This window comes from Rhipicephalus microplus, chromosome 8, assembly GCF_043290135.1.
Source record: "Rhipicephalus microplus isolate Deutch F79 chromosome 8, USDA_Rmic, whole genome shotgun sequence".
Taxonomy (NCBI): domain Eukaryota; kingdom Metazoa; phylum Arthropoda; class Arachnida; order Ixodida; family Ixodidae; genus Rhipicephalus; species Rhipicephalus microplus.
In genome coordinates this window covers 142,720,585-142,740,400 of record NC_134707.1, presented here as the reverse complement: position 1 = coordinate 142,740,400, position 19,816 = coordinate 142,720,585, and positions in this window count along the sequence as shown.

Genomic DNA, 19,816 nt, shown 5'->3' with positions numbered 1-19,816 from the left:
ACTAGAAACTCCACAACTTGAGATATCGCAACTAGAAACTCCACAACTAGAAACTCTACTACTAGAGACTCCACAACTAGAAACTCCGCAACTAGAAACTCCACAACTTGAAACTCTGCAACTAGAAACTCCGCAACTAGGAACTCCACAGCTAGAAACTCCAAAACTAGAAACTCCACAACTAGAGACTCCACAACTAGAAACTCCACAAATTGCAACCCAACAAATAGATACTCCACAACTTGAAACACCACAACTAGATACTCCACCACTACAAATTCCGAAACTAGAAACTCCACAACAAGAAACTCCGCAACTAGAAACTCCCCAACTAGAAACTCCACAACTGGAAACTCTGCAACTAAAAACTCGGCAACTAGTAACTTTGCAACTAGAAACTCTGCAACTAGAAACTCCATAGCTTGAAACCCCACAACTATAAACTTCCCAACTAGAAACTCAACAACTAGAGACTGCACAACTAGAGACTCCGCAACTAGAAACTCCGTAACTAGAAACTCCACAACTTGAAACTCCGCCACTAGAATCTCCACAACTAGAAAACTCCGCAACTAGAAACTATGCAACTAGAAACTCTGCAACTAGAAACTCCACAGCTAGAAACTCTACTACTAGAGACTCCACAACTAGAAAACTCCGCAACTAGAAACTCTGCAACTAGAAACTCCGCAACTAGGAACTCCACAGCTAGAAACCACACAACTTGAACTACCACAACTAGATACTCCACAAATACAAATTCCACAACTACCAACCCGACAACTAGAAGCTCCACAACTAGAAACTCCACAACTTGAGAGTTCGCAACTAGAAACTCCACAACTCGAAACTCCACAACTAGAGACTCCACAACTAGAAACTCCACCACTACAAACTCCACAACTACGAACCTCAAGACTAGAAACTCCACAACTGGAAACTCCACAGTCAGAAACTCTACAACTAGGAACTCAGACACAAGAAACTCCACAACTTGAAATTCCTCAACTAAAAGCTCCACAACTAGAAACTTTACAACTAGAAATTCCGCAACTAGAAACCCGACAACTAGAAACTCCACAACTAGAAACTCGGCAACTAGAAACTCCCCAACTAGAAGTTCCTAGTTGGGGAGTTCCTAGTTGTGGAGTTTCTGACTGTGGAGTTTCCAGTTGCGGAGTTTCTAGTTGTGGAGTTTCTAGTTGTGAGGTTCGTAGTTGTGGAGTTTCTAGTGGTGGAGTTTCTAGTTGTGGAGTCTCTAGTTGTGGATTTTCGAGTTGTGGAGTTTCTAGTTGCGAACTCTCAAGTTGTGGAGTTTCTAGTTGTGGAGCTTCTAGTTGTCGGGTTGGTAGTTGTGGAATTTGTATTTGTGGAGTATCTAGTTGTGGTAGTTCAAGTTGTGGGGTTTCTAGCTGTGGAGTTCCTAGTTGCGGAGTTTCTAGTTGCAGAGTTTCTAGTTGAGGAGTTTTCTAGTTGTGGAGTTTCTGGTTGCAGAGTTTCAAGTTGTGGAGTTTCTAGTTGTGAGGTTCGTAGTTGTGGAGTTTATAGTTGTGGAGTTTCTAGTTGTGGAGTCTCTAGTAGTAGAGTTTCTAGTTGTTGAGTTTCTAGTTTTGGAGTTTCTAGCTGTGGAGTTTCTAGTTGCGGAGTTTCTAGTTGCAGAGTTTCAAGTTGTGGAGTTTCTAGCTGTGAGGTTCGTAGTTGTGGAGTTTCTAGTTGCACAGTTCCTAGTTGTGGAGTTTCTAGTTGTGGGCTTTCTAGTTGCGGAAATTCTAGCTGTGGAGTTTCTACTTATGGAATCTCTAGTCGTGCAGTTTCTAGTTGTGTAGTTTCTATCTGAGGAGTTTCTAACTGCAAAGTCTCAAGTTGTGCAGTCTCTATTTGTGGAGTTTCTAGCTGGGGAGTTTATAGTTGTGGAGTTTCTTGTTGGGGAGTTTCTAGTTGGGGAGTTTCTACTTCAGTTTATAGTTGTGGATTTTCTATTTGCAGAGTTTGGAGTTGCAGAGTTTCAAGTTGTGGAGTTTCTAGCTGTGGAGTTTCTAGATGTGGAGTTTCTAGTTGTGGAGTATGTAGTTGCGGAGTTTCAAGTTGTGGGGTCTGTTGTTGTGGAGTATCTATTTGTTGGGTTTCAAGTTGGGGAGTTTCTTGTTGTGGAGTTTCTAGTTGTCGAGTTTCTGGTTGTTGGGTTTCTAGTTGCCGAGTTTCTATTTGCAGAGTTTCGAGTTGCGGACTTTCGAGCTGTGGAGTTTCTAGTTGCAGATTTTCTAGTTGCGGAGTTTCTAGCTGTGGAGTTTCTAGTTGCGGAGTTTCTAGTTGTGGAGTTTCTAGTTGTGAGGTTCATAGTTGTGGAGTTTCTAGTTGTGGAGGGTCCAATTCTGGAGTCTCTAGTTGTGGGGTTTCAAGTTTTGGAGTTTGTAGTTGTGGAGTGTGTAGTTGCGGAGTTTCAAGTTGTGGAGTCTGTAGTTGTGGAGTATCTATTTGTTGGGTTTTAAGTTGTGGAGTTTCTAGTTGTAGAGTTTCTAGTTGTTGGGTTTCTAGTTGCCGAGTTTCTAGTTGCGAAGTCTCAAGTTGTGGAGATTCTAGCTGTGGAGTTTCTAGTTGCGGAGCTTCTAGTTGCAGAGTTTCTAGTTGTGGAGTTTCTAGGTGTGGAATTCGTAGTTGTGGAATATCTAGTTGTGGTGTTTCAAGTAGTGAAGTTTCTAGCTGTGGAGTTTCTAATTGCGGAGTTTCTAGTTGCAGAGTTTCTAGTTGCGGAGTTTCTAGTTGCAGAGATTCTAGTTGTGGAGTTTCTAGTTGTGGAGTTTCTAGTTGCGGAATTTGTAGTTGTGGAGTATCTAGTTGTGGTGTTTCAAGTTGTGGAGTCTGTAGTTGTGGAGTATCTATTTGTTGGGTTTCAAGTTGTGGAGATTGTAGTTGTGGAGTTTCTAGCTGTGGAGTTTCTAGTTGTTGAGTTTCTAGTTGTGGAGCTTTTAGTTGAGGAATTTCAAGTTGTGGAGTTTCTAGTGTCTGAGTTCCTAGTTGTGGAGTTTCTGACTGTGGAGTTTCCAGTTGCGGAGTTTCTAGTTGTGGAGTTTCTAGTTGTGAGGTTCATAGTTGTGGAGTTTCTAGGGGTGGAGTTTCTAGTTGTGGAGTCTCCAGTTGTGGAGTTTCTAGTTGTGGAGTTTCTAGTTGCGAACTCTCAAGTTGTGGAGTTTCTAGTTGTGGAGCTTCTAGTTTTCGGGATCGTAGTTATGGAATTTGTATTTGTGGAGTATCTAGTTGTGGTAGTTCAAGTTGTGGGGATTCTAGCTGTGGAGTTCCTTGTTGCGGAGTTTCTAGTTGCAGAGTTTCTAGTTGCGGAGTTTTCTAGTTGTGAAGTTTCTGGTTGCAGAGTTTCAAGTTGTTGAGTTTCTAATTGTGGAGTTTCTAGTTGTGGAGTCTCTAGTAGTAGAGTTTCTAATTGTGGAGTTTCTAGTTGTGAAGTTTCTATCTGTGGAGTTTCTAGTTGTGCAGTCTCTAGTTGCTGAGTTTCTAGTTGTGAAGTTCGTATTTGTGGGGTTTCTAGCTGTGGAGTTTCTAGTTGCGGAGTTTCTAGTTGCAGAGTTTCTAGTTGCAGAGTTTCTAGTTGCGGAGTTTCTAGTTGCAGAGTTTCTAGTTGTGGAGTTTTCTAGTTGTGGAGATTCTAGTTGCGGAGTTTCTAGTTGTGGATTGTCTAGTTGTGGAGTTTCTAGCTGTGGAGTTTCTAGTTGTGCAGTCTCTAGTTGTTGAGTTTCTAGTTGTGAAGTTTATAGTTGTGGGGTTTCTAGCTGTGAAGTTTCTACTGTTGGAGTTCCTAGTTGTGGAGTTTCTGACTGTGGAGTTTCCAGTTGCGGAGTTTCTAGTTGTGGAGTTTCTAGTTGTGAGGTTCGTAGTTGTGGAGTTTCTAGTGGTGGAGTTTCTAGTTGTCGAGTCTCTAGTTGTGGAGTTTCTAGTTGTAGAGTTTCTAGTTGCGAACTCTCAAGTTGTGGAGTTTCTAGTTGCGGAGCTTCTAGTTGTCGGGTTCGTAGTTATTGAATTTGTATTTGTGGAGTATCTAGTTGTGGTAGTTCAAGTTGTGGGGTTTCTAGCTGTGGAGTTGCTAGTTGCGGAGTTTTTAGTTGCAGAGTTTCTAGTTGCGGAGTTTTCTAGTTGTGAAGTTTCTGGTTGCAGAGTTTCAAGTTGTGGAGTTTCTAGTTGTGAGGTTCGTAGTTGTGGAGTTTCTGGTTGTGGAGTCTCTAGTAGTAGAGTTTCTAGTTGTTGAGTTTCTAGTTGTGGAGTTTCTAGTTGTGGAGTGTCTGGCTATAGAGTTTCTAGTTGTGCAGTCTCTAGTTGCTGAGTTTCTAGTTGTGAAGTTCGTAGTTGTGGGGTTTCTAGCTGTGGAGTTTCTAGTTGCGGAGTTTCTAGTTGCAGAGTTTTCTAGTTGCGGAGTTTCAAGTTGCAGAGTTTCTAGTTGTGGAGTTTCTAGTTGGGGAGATTCTAGTTGCGGAGTTTCTAGTTGTGCAGTTTCGAGTTGTCGGGTTTCTAGTTGCGAAGTTTCTAGTTGTAAAGTTTCTAGTTGTGGAGCTTTTAGTTTAGGAGTCTCTAGTTGTTGAGTCTCTAGTTGAGGAATTTCTAGTTGTGGAGTTTCTAGTGTTGGAGTTCCTAGTTGTGGAGTTTCTGACTGTGGAGTTTCCAGTTGCTAGTGTCTAGTTGTGGAGTTTCTAGTTGTGAGGTTCGTAGTTGTGGAGTTTCTAGTTGTGGAGTCTGTAGTTGTGGAGTTTCTAGTTGTGGAGTTTCTAGTTGCGAACTCTCAAGTTGTGGAGTTTCTAGTTGTGGAGTTTCTAGTTGTGGGGTTCGTAGTTGTGGTATTTGTATTTGTGGAGTATCTAGTTGTGGTAGTTCAAGTTGTGGGGTTTCTAGCTGTTGAGTTCCTAGTTGCGGAGTTTCTAGTTGCAGAGTTTCTAGTTGCGGAGTTTTCTAGTTGTGAAGTTTCTAGTTGCAGAGTTTCAAGTTGTGGAGTCTGTAGTTGTGGAGTATCTATTTGTTGGGTTTCAAGTTGTGGAGTTTCTAGTTGTGGAGTTTGTAACTGTGGAGTTTCTAGTTGTTGAGTTCCTAGTTGACGAGTTTCTATTTGCGAAGTCTGAAGTTGTCGAGTTTCTAGTTGTGGAGTTTCTAATTGGGGAGTTTCTAGTTGCGGAGTTTCTAGTTGTGGAGTTTCTAGTTGTCGGGTTTCTAGTTGCGGAATTTCTAGTTGTAAAGTTTCTAGTTGTGGAGCTTTTAGTTGAGGAATTTCAAGTTGTGGAGTTTCTAGTGTCTGAGTTCCTAGTTGTGGAGTTTCTGACTGTGGAGTTTCCAGTTGCGGAGTTTCTAGTTGTGGAGTTTCTAGTTGTGAGGTTCGTAGTTGTGGAGTTTCTAGAGGTGGAGTTTCTAGTTGTGGAGTCTCTAGTTGTGGATTTTCGAGTTGTGGAGTTTCTAGTTGCGAACTCTCAAGTTGTGGAGTTTCTAGTTGTGGAGCTTCTAGTTGTCGGGTTGGTAGTTGTGGAATTTGTATTTGTGGAGTATCTAGTTGTGGTAGTTCAAGTTGTGGGGTTTCTAGCTGTGGAGTTCCTAGTTGCGGAGTTTCTAGTTGCAGAGTTTCTAGTTGAGGAGTTTTCTAGTTGTGGAGTTTCTGGTTGCAGAGTTTCAAGTTGTGGAGTTTCTAGTTGTGAGGTTCGTAGTTGTGGAGTTTATAGTTGTGGAGTTTCTAGTTGTGGAGTCTCTAGTAGTAGAGTTTCTAGTTGTTGAGTTTCTAGTTTTGGAGTTTCTAGCTGTGGAGTTTCTAGTTGCGGAGTTTCTAGTTGCAGAGTTTCAAGTTGTGGAGTTTCTAGCTGTGAGGTTCGTAGTTGTGGAGTTTCTAGTTGCGGAGTTTCTAGTTGTGGAGTCTCTAGTAGTAGAGTTTCTAGTTGTGGAGTTTCTAGTTGCGAAATGTCAAGTTGTGGAGTTTCTAGTGGTGAAGTTTCTAGTTATTGAGTTTCTAGTTGCTGAGTTTTCTTGTTGTGGAGTTTCTAGTTGGGGAGTTCCTAGTTGGGGAGCTTGTAATTTTTGAGTATCTAGTTGTGGTGTTTCAAGTTGTGGAGTCTGCAGTTGTGGAGTATCTATTTGTTGGGTTTCAAGTTGCGGAGTTTCTAGTTGTGGAGAGTCTGGTTGTTGGGTTTCTAGTTGCCGAGTTTCTAGTTGCAAAGTCTCAAGTTGTGGAGATTCTAGCTGTGGAGTTTCTAGTTGCGGAGCTTCTAGTTGCGGAGTTTCTAGTTGTGGAGTTTCTAGGTGTGGAATTCGTAGTTGTGGAATATCTAGTTGTGGTGTTTCAAGTAGTGAAGTTTATAGCTGTGGAGTTTCTAATTGCGGAGTTTCTAGTTGCAGAGTTTCTAGTTGCGGAGTTTCTAGTTGCAGAGATTCTAGTTGTGGAGTTTCTAGTTGGGGAGTTTCTAGTTGTGGAGTTTCTAGTTGTGGAGTTTCTAGTTGCGGAATTTGTAGTTGTGTAGTATCTAGTTGTGGTGTTTCAAGTTGTGGAGTCTGTAGTTGTGGAGTATCCATTTGTTGGGTTTCAAGTTGTGGAGATTGTAGTTGTGGAGTTTCTAGCTGTGGAGTTTCTAGTTGTTGAGTTTCTAGATGTGGAGCTTTCAGTTGAGGAATTTCAAGTTGTGGAGTTTCTAGTGTCTGAGTTCCTAGTTGTGGAGTTTCTGACTGTGGAGTTTCCAGTTGCGGAGTTTCTAGTTGTGGAGTTTCTAGTTGTGAGGTTCGTAGTTGTGGAGTTTCTAGTGGTGGAGTTTCTAGTTGTGGAGTCTCCAGTTGTGGAGTTTCTAGTTGTGGAGTTTCTAGTTGCGAACTCTCATGTTGTGGAGTTTCTAGTTGTGGAGCTTCTAGTTGTCGGGTTCGTAGTTATGGAATTTGTATTTGTGGAGTATCTAGTTGTGGTAGTTCAAGTTGTGGGGTTTCTAGCTGTGGAGTTCCTAGTTGCGGAGTTTCTAGTTGCCGAGTTTTTAGTTGCGGAGTTTTCTAGTTGTGAAGTTTCTGGTTGCAGAGTTTCAAGTTGTTGAGTTTCTAGTTGTGGAGTTTCTAGTTGTGGAGTCTCTAGTAGTAGAGTTTCTAGTTGTTGAGTTTCTAGTTGTGCAGTCTCTAGTTGCTGAGTTTCTAGTTGTGAAGTTCGTAGTTGTGGGGTTTCTAGCTGTGGAGTTTCTAGTTGCGGAGTTTCTAGTTGCAGAGTTTCTAGTTGCGGAGTTTCAAGTTGCAGAGTTTCTAGTTGTGGAGTTTCTAGTTGGGGAGATTCTAGTTGCGGAGTTTCTAGTTGTGCAGTTTCGAGTTGTCGGGTTTCTAGTTGCGGAGTTTCTAGTTGTAAAGTTTCTAGTTGTGGAGCTTTCAGTTTAGGAGTCTGTAGTTGTTGAGTCTCTAGTTGAGGAATTTCTAGTTGTAGAGTTTCTAGTGTTGGAGTTCCTAGTTGTGGAGTTTCGGACTGTGGAGTTTCCAGTTGTGGAGTTTCTAGTTGCGGAGTTTCTAGTTGCAGAGTTTCAAGTTGTGGAGTTTCTAGCTGTGGAGTTTCTAGTTGCAGAGTTTCTAGTTGCGGAGTTTCTAGTTGTGGAGTTTCTAGTTGTAAAGTTTCTAGTTGTGGAGCTTTTAGTTTAGGAGTCTCTAGTTGTTGAGTCTCTAGTTGAGGAATTTCTAGTTGTGGAGTTTCTAGTGTTGGAGTTCCTAGTTGTGGAGTTTCTGACTGTGGAGTTTACAGTTGTGGAGTGTCTAGTTGTGGAGTTTCTAGTTGTCGGGTTTCTAGTTGCGGAGTTTCTAGTTGTAAAGTTTCTAGTTGTGGAGTATTTAGTTTAGGAGTCTCTAGTTGTTGAGTCTCTAGATGAGGAATTTCTAGTTGTGGAGATTCTAGTGTTGGAGTTCCTAGTTGTGGAGTTTCTGACTGTGGAGTTTGCAGTTGCGGAGTTTCTACTTGTGGAGTTTCTAGTTGTGAGGTTCGTAGTTGTGGAATTTCCAGTGGTGGAGTTTCTAGTTGTGGAGTCCCAAGTTGTGGAGTTTCTAGTTGTGGAGTATCTAGTAGTGGGGTTCGTAGTTGTGGTATTTGTATTTGTGGAGTATCTAATTTCGGTAGTTCAAGTTGTGGGGTTTCTAGCTGTGGAGTTCCTAGTTGCGGAGTTCCTAGTTGCAGAGTTTCTAGTTGCGGAGTTTTCTAGTTGTGGAGTTTCTGGTTGCGGAGTCTCTGGTTGTGGAGTTTCTAGTTGCGGAATCTCTATTTGTGGAGTTTCTAGTTGTGGAGTTTCTAGTTGTGGAGTTTCCAGTTGTGGAGTTTTTAGTGGTGGACTTTCTAGACATGAAATTTCTTATAGCCGAGTCTCTAATTGTGGAGTTTGTAGTTGTAGAGTTTCTAGCTGTGGAGTTTCTAGTTGTGGAGTCTCTAGTTGCAGAGTTTCTAGTTGTGGAGTTTCAAGTTGTGGAGTCTCTAGTTGTGGAGTTTCTAGTTGCGGAGTATCTGGTTGTGAAGTTTCCAGTTGTGGAGTTTCAAGTTGTGGAATTGCGGAGTCTCTAGTTGTGGAGTTTCTAGTTGTGGAGTTTCTAGTTGTGAAATTCGAGTTGTGGAGTCTTTAGTTGTGGAGTTTCTAGTTGTGGAGTTTCCAGTTGTGGAGTTTCTAGTTGCGGAACCTCTAGCTGTGGATTTTCTAGTTGCGTAAGTTAAGGTCGTGAGGTTTCAAGTTGTGGAGTTTCTAGTTGTGGAGTTTCTAGTTGTGGAGTTTCTAGTTTTGGAGTCTCTAGTTGTGTAGTTTCTAGCTGCGGAGTTTCTAGTTGCGGAGTTTCTATTTGTGGAGTATCTAGCTGCGGAGTTTCTAGTTGCAGAGTCTGTGATTGTGGAGTTTCTAGTTGCGGAGTCTCTTGTCGTGGAGTTTCTAGTTGTGAGTTTCCAGTTGTGGACTTTCCAGTTGTGGAGTTATAGTTGTGGACTTTCTAGACATGAAATTTCTTGTAGCCGAGTGTCTATTTGTGGAGCTTGTAGTTGTGGAGTTTCCAGTTGTGGAGTATCTAGTTGTGGAGTTTCCAGTTGTGAAGTATCTAGTTGTGGAGTTTCCAGTTGTGGAGTATCTAGTTGTGGAGTTTTGTGTTGTGGAGTTTCTAGTTGCGGAGTTTCTAGTTGCGGAGTTTTTAATAGCGGAATTTCTAGTTGTGAAGTTTAAAGTTGTGGAGTCTCAAGTTGTGGAGTTTCCAGTTGTGGAGTTTTTAGTTGTGGAGTTTCTAGTTGTTGAGTTTCTAGTTGTGAAGTCTCTAGTTTTGCAGTTTCTAGTTGTGGAGTTTCTAGATATGGAATTTCTAGTTGCCGAGTCTGTATTTGTGGAGTTTGAAGTTGTGGAGTTTCTAGTTGTGGAGTTTCTAGTTGTGGAGTCTCTAGATGCGGAGTTTCTAGTTGCGGAGTTTCTAGTTGTGGAGTTTCTGGTTGTGGAGTTTCTAGTTGAGGAGTTTCAAGTTGTGGAGTTTCTAGTAGTGGAGTCTCTAGTATCGGAGTTTCTAGTTGTGAAGTTTCTAGTTGTGGAGTTTCTAGTTTTGGAGTTTCTAGTTGTGGAGTTTCTAGTTGTAGAGTCTCCTGTTGCGGAGTTTCTAGTTGTGTAGTTTCTAGCTGCGGAGTCTCTATTTGTGGAGTTTGTAGTTGTAGAATTTCTAGCTGTGGAGTTTCTAGTTGTGGAGTCTCTAGTTGCAGAGTTTCTAGTTGTGGAGTTTCTAGTTGTGGAGTTTCAAGTTGTGGAGTCTCTAGTTGTGGAGTTTCTAGTTGCGGAGTATCTGGTTGTGGAGTTTCCAGTTGTGGAGTTTATAGTTGTGGAATTGCGGAGTCTCTAGTTGTGGAGTTTCTAGTTGTGGAGATTCGAGTTGTGGAGTCTTTAGTTGTGGAGTTTCTAGTTGTGGAGTTTCCAGTTGTGGAGTATCTAGTTGTGGAGTTTCCATTTGTGAAGTATCTAGTTGTGGAGTTTCCAGTTGTGGAGTATCTAGTTGTGGAGTTTCAAGTTGTGGAGTTTCAAGTTGCGGAGTTTGTAGTTGCGGAGTTTTTATTAGCGGAGTTTATTGTTGTGGAGTTTCAAGTTGCGGAGTCTATTGTTGTGGAGTTTCCAGTTGTAGTGTTTTTAGTTGTGGAGTTTCTAGTTGTTGAGTTTCTAGTTGTGAAGTCTCTAGTTTTACAGTTTCTGGTTGTGGAGTTTCTAGATGTGGAATTTCTAGTTCTTGAGTCTCTATTTGTGGAGTTTGTAGTTGTGGAGTTTCTAGTTTTAGAGTTTCCAGTTCCACAGCTAGAAACCCCAAAACTATGAACTTCACAATTAGAAACTCAACAACTAGAGACTGCACAACTAGAAACTCCACAGCTAGAAACTCCACAATTAGAAACTCCACAACTAGAAACTCCACAGCTAGTAGCTCCGCAACTATAAACTCCAAAACTTGAAACTCCGCAACTAGAATCTCCACAACTAGAAAACTCCGCAACTAGAAACTTTGCAACTGGAAACTCCGCAACTAGAAACTTCACAGCTAGAAACTCCACAACTTGAGACTTCGCAAATAGAAATTCGTTAACTAGAAACTCAACAACTAGAAACTCCACAGCAAGAAACTCCACAACTTGAGAGTTCGCAACTAGAAACTCCACAACTAGAGACTCCACAACTAGAAACTCCACCACTAGAAACTACACAACTACGAACCTCACAACTAGAAACTCTACAACTAAAAACTCCGACACTGGAAACTCCACAGCCAGAAACTCCACAACTAGAAACACCACATCTAGAAACTCCGCAACAACAAACTCCGCCACTAGAAACTCCACAACTAGAATTTACACAACTAGAAACTCTGCAACTAGAAACCCGACAACTAGAAACTCAACAACTAGAAACCACACAACTATAAAGTACACAACTACAAACTCAACAACTAGAGACTGCACAACTCGAGACTCCGCAACTAGAAACTCCACAGCTAGAAACTCCACAACTTGAAACTCTGCAACTCCAAACTCTGCAAATAGAAAATCCACAACTATAAACTGAAGTAGAAACTCCTCAACTAGAAACTCCCCAACAAGAAACTCCACAACTACCTACTTCACAACTAGAAACTCAGCAACTAGAGACTGCACAACTTGAGACTTTGCAGTTAGAAACTCCTCAGATAGAAACTACACAACTAGAAACTGCACAAATAGAGATTCCATAAGCAGAAATTCCACAGCTAGAATTTCCGCAACTAGAAACCCCACAACTAGAAACTCCACAACTAGGAACTCTGCAACTAGAAAATCTACAACTAGAAACTCGAAAACTAAAAACTCCAACTAGAGACTCCACAACTAGGAACTCCACAAATTGATAATCCACAACTAGAAACTCCACAGATTGATACTCCACAACTTGAAACTCCACAACCAGAAACTCCGCAACTAGAAACTCCGCAACTAAAAATTCCACAACTAGAAACTCCACAAGTAGAAACTCCACAACTAGAAACTCCGCAACTAGAAACCCGATCACTAGAAACTCCACAGCTAGAAAGTCCGCAACTAGAAACTCTGCAACTAGAAACTCCGCAACTAGAAACTCCACAGCTAGAAAATCCACCCCTATAAACTCCACAACTACAGACTCCGCAACTAGAAAACTCCGCAACTAGGAACTCCCAACTAGAAACTCCGCAACTAGAAACTCCGAAACTAGAAACTCCACAGCTAGAAAATCCACAACTTGAGACTTCGCAACTAAAAACTCGGCAACTAGAAACCCAACAACCAGAAACTCCACAACTAGAAACTCTACAACTAGAAACTCCACAACTTAAAACCCAACAAATAGATACTCCACAACTACAGACTCCACAACTTGAAACTCCGCAACTACACACTCCACAACTACAAACTCCAAAACTTGAAACCCCACAACTAGAGACTCCAGAATTGGACCCTCCACAACTAGAAACTCCACAACTATGAACCTCACAACTAGAAACTCCACAACTAGAAACTCCGCAACTAGAAACTCCACAGCTAGAAACTCCGCAACTAGAAAATCTGCAACTAGAAACTCCACAGCTCGAAAGTCCGCAACTAGAAACTCTGCAACTAGAAACCCCGCTACTAGAAACTCCACAGCTAGAAACTTCGCTACTTGAAACACCACAACTAGATACTCCACAACTACGAATTCCACAACTAGAAACTCCACAACTAGAAACTCCGCAACTAGAAACTCCGCAACTAGAAACTCCACAGCTAGAAAATCCACAACTTGAGACTTCGCAACTAGAAACTCGGCAACTAGAAACCCAACAACCAGAAACTCGACAAATAGATACTCCACAACTACAGACCCCACAACTTGAAACTCCGCAACTACATACTCCACAACTAGAAACTCCACATCTAGAAACTCCGCAACAAGAAACTCCACTGCTAGAAACTCCGCAACTAGAAAATCTGCAACAAGAAACTCCACTGCTAGAAACTCCGCAACTAGAAAATCTGCAACTAGAAACTCCACAGGTAGAAAGTCCGCCACTAGAAACTCCGCAACTAGAAACTCCACAGCTCGAAAATCCACCACTAGAAACTCCACAACTAGCAACTCCACAACTACAGACTCCGCAACTAAAAAACTCCGCCACTAGGAACTCCCAACTAGACACTCCGCAACTAGGAAATCTACAACTTCAAAATACACAACTAAAAACTCCACAACTTGAAACTCCACAAATAGATACTCCACAACTACAAACTCCACAACTAGAAATTCCCCAACTAGAAATTCCACAACTTGAAACTCCGCAACAAGAAACTCTGAAACTAGAAACTCCACAACTAGAAAACTCCGCAACTAGAAACAGCAACTAGAAACTCCGCAACTAGAAACTCCACCGCTAGAAACTCCACAACTTGAAACTCTGCAACTCCAAACTCTGCAAATAGAAAATCCACAACTATAAACTGAAGTAGAAACTCCCCAACTAGAAACTCCCCAACAAGAAACTCCACAACTATAAACTCCACAGCTAGAAACTCCACAAATAGAGACTGCACAACTTGAGACTTTGCAGTTAGAAACACCTCAGATAGAAACTACACAACTAGAAACTGCACGACTAGAGATTCCATAAGTAGAAACTCCACAGCTGGAATTTCCGCAACTAGAAACCCCACAACTAGAAACTCCACAACTAGGAACTCTGACTAGAAAATCTACAACTAGAAACTCGAAAACTAAAAACTCAAGCTAGAGACTCCACAACTAGGAACTCCACAAATTGATAATCCACAACTGGAAACTCCACAGATTGATACTCCACAACTTGAAACTCCACAACCAGAAACTCCGCAACTAGAAACTCCGCAACTAAAAATTCCACAACTAGAAACTCCACAAGTAGAAACTCCACAACTAGAAACTCCGCAACTAGAAACCCGATCACTAGAAACTCCACAGCTAGAAAGTCCGCAACTAGAAACTCTGCAACTAGAAACTCCGCAACTAGAAACTCCACAGCTAGAAAATCCACCCCTATAAACTCCACAACTACAGACTCCGCAACTAGAAAACTCCGCAACTAGGAACTCTCAACTAGAAACTCCGCAACTAGAAACTCCGAAACTAGAAACTCCACAGCTAGAAAATCTACAACTTGAGACTTCACAACTAGAAACTCGGCAACTAGAAACCCAACAACCAGAAACTCCACAACTAGAAACTTCACAACTAGAAACTCCACAACTTAAAAGCCAACAAATAGATACTCCACAACTACAGACTCCACAACTTGAAACTCCGCAACTACACACTCCACAACTACAAACTCCAAAACTTGAAACCCCACAACTAGAGACTCCAGAATTGGACTCTCCACAACTAGAATCTCCACAACTATGAACCTCACAAATAGAAACTCCGCAACTAGAAACTCCGCAACTAGAAACTCCACAGCTAGAAACTCCGCAACTAGAAAATCTGTAACTAAAAACTACACAGCCAGAAAGTCCGCAACTAGAAACTCTGCAACTAGAAACCCCGCTACTAGAAACTCCACAGCTAGAAACTTCGCTACCTGAAACACCACAACTAGATACTCCACAACTACGAATTCCACAACTAGAAACTCCACAACTAGAAACTCCGCAACTGGAAACTCCGCAACTAGAAACTCCACAGCTAGAAAATCCACAACGTGAGACTTCGCAACTAGAAACTCGGCAGCTAGAAACCCAACAACCAGAAACTCCACAACTAGAAACTCCACAACTTGAAACCCAACAAATAGATACTCCACAACTACAGACCCCACAACTTGAAACTCTGCAACTACAGACTCCACAACTAGAAACTCCACAACTATAAACTCCGCAACTAGAAACTCCACTGCTAGAAACTCCGCAACTAGAAAATCTGCAACTAGAAACTCCACAGCTAGAAAGTCCGCCACTAGAAACTCTGCGACTAGAAACTCCGCAACTAGAAACTCCACAGCTCGAAAATCCACCACTAGAAACTCCACAACTAGCAACTCCACAACTACAGACTCCGCAACTAAAAAACTCCGCCACTAGGAACTCCCAACTAGACACTCCGCAACTAGCAAATCTACAACTTCAAAATACACAAATAAAAACTCCACAACTTGAAACTCCACAAATAGATACTCCACAACTAAAAACTCCACAACTAGAAACTCCCCAACTAGAAACTCCACAACTTGAAACTCCACAACAAGAAACTCTGAAACTAGAAACTCCGCAACTAGAAACTGCAACTAGAAACTCCGCAACTAGAAACTCCACAGCTAGAAACTCCACAACTTGAAACTCTGCAACTCCAAACACTGCAAATAGAAAATCCACAACTATAAACTGAAGTAGAAACTCCCCAACTAGAAACTCCCCAACAAGAAACTCCACAACTATAAACTCCACAGCTAGAAACTCCACAAATAGAGACTGCACAACTTGAGACTTTGCAGTTAGAAACTCCTCAGATAGAAACTACACAACTAGAAACTGCACGACTAGAGATTCCATAAGTAGAAACTCCACAGCTAGAATTTCCGCAACTAGAAACCCCACAACTAGAAACTCCACAACTAGGAATCTGCAACTAGAAAATCTACAACTAGAAACTCGAAAACTAAAAACTCCAACTAGAGACTCCACAACTAGGAACTCCACAAATTGATAATCCACAACTAGAAACTCCACAGATTGATACTCCACAACTTGAAACTCCACAACCAGAAACTCCGCAACTAGAAACTCCGCAACTAAAAATTCCACAACTAGAAACTCCACAAGTAGAAACTCCACAACTAGAAACTCCGCAACTAGAAACCCGATCACTAGAAACTCCACAGCTAGAAAGTCCGCAACTAGAAACTCTGCAACTAGAAACTCCGCAACTAGAAACTCCAAAGCTAGAAAATCCACCCCTATAAACTCCACAACTACAGACTCCGCAACTAGAAAACTCCGCAACTAGGAACTCCCCACTAGAAACTCTGCAACTAGAAACTCCGAAACTAGAAACTTCACAGCTAGAAAATCTACAACTTGAGACTTCACAACTAGAAACTCGGCAACTAGAAACCCAACAACCAGAAACTCCACAACTAGAAACTTCACAACTAGAAACTCCACAACTTAAAAGCCAACAAATAGATACTCCACAACTACAGACTCCACAACTTGAAACTCCGCAACTACACACTCCACAACTACAAACTCCAAAACTTGAAACCCCACAACGAGAGACTCCAGAATTGGACTCTCCACAACTAGAATCTCCACAACTATGAACCTCACAAATAGAAACTCCGCAACTAGAAACTCCGCAACTAGAAACTCCACAGCTATAAACTCCGCAACTAGAAAATCTGCAACTAGAAACTCCACAGCTAGAAAGTCCGCAACTAGAAACTCTGCAACTAGAAACCCCGCTACTAGAAACTCCACAGCTAGAAACTTCGCTACTTGAAACACCACAACTAGATACTCCACAACTACGAATTCCACAACTAGAAACTCCACAACTAGAAACTCCGCAACTAGAAACTCCGCAACTAGAAACTCCACAGCTAGAAAATCCACAACTTGAGACTTCGCAACTAGAAACTCGGCAGCTAGAAACCCAACAACCAGAAACTCCACAACTAGAAACTCCACAACTTGAAACCCAACAAATAGATACTCCACAACTACAGACCCCACAACTTGAAACTCTGCAACTACAGACTCCACAACTAGAAACTCCACAACTATAAACTCCGCAACTAGAAACTCCACTGCTAGAAACTCCGCAACTAAAAAATCTGCAACTAGAATCTCCACAGCTAGAAAGTCCGCCACTAGAAACTCTGCGACTAGAAACTCCGCAACTAGAAACTCCACAGCTCGAAAATCCACCACTAGAAACTCCACAACTAGCAACTCCACAACTACAGACTCCGCAACTAAAAAACTCCGCCACTAGGAACTCCCAACTAGACACTCCGCAACTAGCAAATCTACAACTTCAAAATACACAACTAAAAACTCCACAACTTGAAACTCCACAAATAGATACTCCACAACTACAAACTCCACAACTAGAAACTCCCCAACTAGAAACTCCATAACTTGAAACTCCGCAACAAGAAACTCTGAAACTAGAAACTCCGCAACTAGAAACTGCAACTAGAAACTCCGCAACTAGAAACTCCACAGCTAGAAACTCCACAACTTGAAACTCTGCAACTCCAAACTCTGCAAATAGAAAATCCACAACTATAAACTGAAGTAGAAACTCCCCAACTAGAAACTCCCCAACAAGAAACTCCACAACTATAAACTCCACAGCTAGAAACTCCACAAATAGAGACTGCACAACTTGAGACTTTGCAGTTAGAAACTCCTCAGATAGAAACTACAATACTAGAAACTGCACGACTAGAGATTCCATAAGTAGAAACTCCACAGCTAGAATTTCCGCAACTAGAAACCCCACAACTAGAAACTCCACAACTAGGAACTCTGCAACTAGAAAATCTACAACTAGAAACTCGAAAACTAAAAACTCCAACTAGAGACTCCACAACTAGGAACTCCACAAATTGATAATCCACAACTAGAAACTCCACAGATTGATACTCCACAACTTGAAACTCCACAACCAGAAACTCCGCAACTAGAAACTCCGCAACTAAAAATTCCACAACTAGAAACTCCACAAGTAGAAACTCCACAACTAGATACTCCGCAACTAGAAACCCGATCACTAGAAACTCCACAGCTAGAAAGTCCGCAACTAGAAACTCTGCAACTAGAAACTCCGCAACTAGAAACTCCACAGCTAGAAAATCCACCCCTATAAACTCCACAACTACAGACTCCGCAACTAGAAAACTCCGCAACTAGGAACTCCCAACTAGAAACTCCGCAACTAGAAACTCCGAAACTAGAAACTCCACAGCTAGAAAATCCACAACTTGAGACTTCGCAACTAGAAACTCGGCAACTAGAAACCCAACAACCAGAAACTCCACAACTAGAAACTCTACAACTAGAAACTCCACAACTTAAAACCCAACAAATAGATACTCCACAACTACAGACTCCACAACTTGAAACTCCGCTACTACACACTCCACAACTACAAACTCCAAAACTTGAAACCCCACAACTAGAGACTCCAGAATTGGACCCTCCACAACTAGAAACTCCACAACTATGAACCTCACAACTAGAAACTCCACAACTAGAAACTCCGCAACTAGAAACTCCACAGCTAGAAACTCCGCAACTAGAAAATCTGCAACTAGAAACTCCACAGCTCGAAAGTCCGCAACTAGAAACTCTGCAACTAGAAACCCCGCTACTAGAAACTCCACAGCTAGAAACTTCGCTACTTGAAACACCACAACTAGATACTCCACAACTACGAATTCCACAACTAGAAACTCCACAACTAGAAACTCCGCAACTAGAAACTCCGCAACTAGAAACTCCACAGCTAGAAAATCCACAACTTGAGACTTCGCGACTAGAAACTCGGCAACTAGAAACCCAACAACCAGAAACTCGAATACTAGAAACTCCACAACTAGAAACTCCTCAACTTGAAACCCAACAAATAGATACTCCACAACTACAGACCCCACAACTTGAAACTCCGCAACTACATACTCCACAACTAGAAACTCCACATCTAGAAACTCCGCAACAAGAAACTCCAGTGCTAGAAACTCCGCAACTAGAAAATCTGCAACTAGAAACTCCACAGCTAGAAAGTCCGCCACTAGAAACTCTGCGACTAGAAACTCCGCAACTAGAAACTCCACAGCTCGAAAATCCACCACTAGAAACTCCACAACTACAGACTCCGCAACTAAAAAACTCCGCCACTAGGAACTCCCAACTAGACACTCCGCAACTAGGAAATCTACAACTTCAAAATACACAACTAAAAACTCCACAACTTGAAACTCCACAAATAGATACTCCACAACTACAAACTCCACAATTAGAAACTCCCCAACTAGAAACTCCACAACTTGAAACTCCGCAACAAGAAACTCTGAAACTAGAAACTCCACAACTAGAAAACTGAGCAACTAGAAACTGCAACTAGAAACTCCGCAACTAGAAACACCACAGCTAGAAACTCCACAACTCCAAACTCTGCAACTCCAAACTCTGCAAATAGAAAATCCACAACTATAAACTGAAGTAGAAACTCCCCAACTAGAAACTCCCCAACAAGAAACTTCACAACTATAAACTCCACAGCTAGAAACTCCACAAATAGAGACTGCACAACTTGAGACTTTGCAGTTAGAAACTCCTCAGATAGAAACTACACAACTAGAAACTGCACGACTAGAGATTCCATAAGTAGAAACTCCACAGCTAGAATTTCCGCAACTAGAAACCCCACAACTAGAAACTCCACAACTAGGAACTCTGCAACTAGAAAATCTACAACTAGAAACTCGAAAACTAAAAACTCCAACTAGAGACTCCACAACTAGGAACTCCACAAATTGATAATCCACAACTAGAAACTCCACAGATTGATACTCCACAACTTGAAACTCCACAACCAGAAACTCCGCAACTAGAAACTCCGCAACTAAAAATTCCACAACTAGAAACTCCACAAGTAGAAACTCCACAACTAGAAACTCCGCAACTAGAAACCCGATCACTAGAAACTCCACAGCTAGAAAGTCTGCAACTAGAAACTCTGCAACTAGAAACTCCGCAACTAGAAACTCCAAAGCTAGAAAATCCACCCCTATAAACTCCACAACTACAGACTCCGCAACTAGAAAACTCCGCAACTAGGAACTCCCCACTAGAAACTCTGCAACTAGAAACTCCGAAACTAGAAACTCCACAGCTAGAAAATCTACAACTTGAGACTTCACAACTAGAAACTCGGCAACTAGAAACCCAACAACCAGAAACTCCACAACTAGAAACTTCACAACTAGAAACTCCACAACTTAAAAGCCAACAAATAGATACTCCACAACTACAGACTCCACAACTTGAAACTCCGCAACTACACACTCCACAACTACAAACTCCAAAACTTGAAACCCCACAACTAGAGACTCCAGAATTGGACTCTCCACAACTAGAATCTCCACAACTATGAACCTCGCAAATAGAAACTGCGCAACTAGAAACTCCGCAACTAGAAACTCCACAGCTAGAAACTCCGCAACTAGAAAATCTGCAACTAGAAACTCCACAGCTAGAAAGTCCGCAACTAGAAACTCTGCAACTAGAAACCCCGCTACTAGAAACTCCACAGTTAGA